Source organism: Tympanuchus pallidicinctus, unplaced genomic scaffold (assembly GCF_026119805.1).
Source record: "Tympanuchus pallidicinctus isolate F22 unplaced genomic scaffold, pur_lepc_1.0 scaffold31, whole genome shotgun sequence".
In the NCBI taxonomy this organism is placed as follows: domain Eukaryota; kingdom Metazoa; phylum Chordata; class Aves; order Galliformes; family Phasianidae; genus Tympanuchus; species Tympanuchus pallidicinctus.
Window position 1 is genome coordinate 8,714,834 of NW_026294749.1, and position 2,699 is coordinate 8,717,532.

Here is a 2,699-nt window from a genome sequence, read left to right on the forward strand (position 1 = left end):
CCTTTAAATACAAAGCCTTAGTCTTAGTCTGACCCAAAGAGATTTCCATCTTGAATTTCAACAGGTAGATGGACAGAGATGATTGTTTCACTGATGCTTCATTGCTGCACCATTCAAGTTGCTGTGAGTAGCAGTACTTAACACAACATCCTCCTCTGAGGTGTCACACGAGTCTGCCAAACTGAGATATCCAAAATTCATCTCTAGTTGGTGGTGCAGAAACCACAGCAATCAAACAGGGGCTTGTATCACAGACAGGAAGATTTAAAGAGATCACAAAGTCTTCACACATTCATTGTGAGTTGAATCTGATATTTGTATTCAAGACCTGTAAGATAAAACAAAGTCCCTTAGAACTGGCCAGATTTTCTAAGACTTTTCATTGAAGAAAAACACCTTTAAACCATTTAAAGTCATGACAGAAAATCAGCTTGCAAGTATCAAAAACACTAGAGACCATCATATACTAATCTAAGCTTAACAAAACACATAGTATTACCAAGTGCAATTGTACAGTCCAGCTATTAGTAGCTTTACCTCTGGCTGTTCTCCATCCTGCTTTTGAGCTCCATCCTTTCCTTTCATCTTATTCTACACCACATGAAACAGGTGAGTGTTCCCTTTATATAGCTCAGGGCTCTGCTCACATGTCTCACAAAGCTCGATATCTTCATTTAATCAGTTAAAAGCATCGAGATAATCAGAGATCTTTCATGAACTCCATACCAGGATCTAATTCTGTTAAGCATTCAAAACTTACCAAGTTCAAAAAAAATGAAGAAAAAATTAATTTTTCCTAGGAATATCTACTTTGAAAACCTGCCCTGGGGGGTACGCTTGTAGTTTACGGGAATATCTCTCACAAATCAACCGTGCTTTTTATTGTCAAGGCAACACTGTGGCTTCTGCATCCCATTTGTTCGTGCATAGATAGTAACAGCATCCACTTTTTATCTGATTCCATTTGAATTATTATCTTGACTTAACTGCCACTGATTTTTTATAGGAAAGAACAAGTGGTTTAGGGTTATCTTCCCTGGTAACAACTTTTGACAGCAAAGAAATGGTGATACTTCCCCATAAGTCTGTATTTGGTACCTCAGCACTAGATGACAATGCCAATAAGTTAAACTGAACAGTGATGATTTTCAGTTTTGGGTCTCTGAAAGCATGGGTGGGACTAGTGAATTATTTTGAGGGGTCTGTGAAAGGTAACTCAGATAAGGGGGACTCATGACAAAAGGTTTAAATTTGCTTGAAGGGATCCTGAAGTGCCCTGGAAAATGCTGTGTGGTCTGCAGACTGGAAAAGATTAAAGCCCCAGGGCTATACATGCTATCTGCTCTGATTTAGGGGCCTGCTGATCCGTGGTCATGCATGTTATCAGTTGTGCCATTCTTTTTCCAACAGAAGATTAACCTCACATTCCCGCATACGGGTATCTCCCAGACCTCCTCCCACTGAGACCATCTATCTGACCCCTGAGAGCTCTGATACTGCTATACTGCATCCAGCATTTCTGTTTCTTCCCATATTTTTCTTTACACAATCAACTGACCTGAAAGCTGCTTGTGTGCATGTGAATGCCCTGACACCTGGCAAATTCCAGGATTACACCTCTGAGAAGCTGCGACAGCACCTCACGCGTGAGACAAATATTTCCTCAGTGTCTGTTGCTTTCCACCCTTTTCCTTCATTCCTCTGCATTCACTGTGGAGGCTGTCAGGGAGTGTGTTAGCTGATTTGTTTGCTAACTTGTTATAGGATTTGGCTGGAGAACAGCTGTGGGGAACTGTGTGGATATGAGTCCTCTCTGTTCTCCTAGCTCTGATTAGGGAATATGGCAAGATCACAGAAGAGTTGGCAAATTTCTTTGTTAAGAAGCAAACAGATTTCATATGGGTCATCACAGGAATTCCAACCTTAACGCTACCACCAACAACAATCTTGCAAGAGCTGTGAACTATTTGGCAGAAAACTGGCAGTTTCATAACCAAAATCCAGTTTTGCAGGGAAGGCTAAACTTCTGCCCTTTTTTTCTGATACTGTTTTGCCGTTGTGAGAAGCAATGCATATGGAAGTCCATTAGAGCCTAAGGCTATTGTTGATGTGGTCTTGACTCATTCTTGGCACTCCCTCATCTTCCTTCGATAGCTCAGCTGGTAGAGCGGAGGACTGTAGGCTGACTGTAGAAAGAAATCCTTAGGTCGCTGGTTCAATTCCGGCTCGAAGGAAAGGTTTTTGAGGGTGGTTGTCATTTTTTAAAGTGACTTTTGTCTTTCACTCGCTTCTGGAATTTACAGCTTGGCAAAGCTGCCCTTTCTAGCCATACTCCACTCTAGGTCCTGTGGGAGATTTGCTCTACTTTGTCTCTCTACCACTTTCAAGGATTTTGTCTCCTACTTCCTGATTCTTACAGCAATGGCACTTTGACCTTTGTCATGTGTCTACCTGATCAGTCACTGCACATTGTATGGGATTCTCTTCTTCAGGGGCTCAACGCCTTCTACAGACCCTTGCTAGCTAGAGCAGACCTGCAGCATGGAGTTGGCAGAACCTCTGTTAGCTGAACTGAGTGTGAGATACTGGAAGAGGTCCAGATACTTTGCTCTGAGTGGAAGAGAATGAGATAGGAGAAAACATGTTTTCATGATGACAGGAACTCCACAATCCTTCAGGTCCAGGTATCTGTGACAGTC

General features: G+C 42.1%; 1 non-coding gene across 1 annotated transcript; it reads left to right on the forward strand.

Moving 5' to 3' along the window:
- The first annotated feature begins 2,144 nt into the window (after window positions 1-2,144).
- On the forward strand, window positions 2,145-2,234 carry TRNAY-GUA (transfer RNA tyrosine (anticodon GUA)). Its single transcript is given in 2 exon segments — window positions 2,145-2,181; window positions 2,199-2,234. It is a non-coding gene; the product is annotated as a tRNA-Tyr (tRNA).
- Window positions 2,235-2,699: the final 465 nt, after the last annotated feature.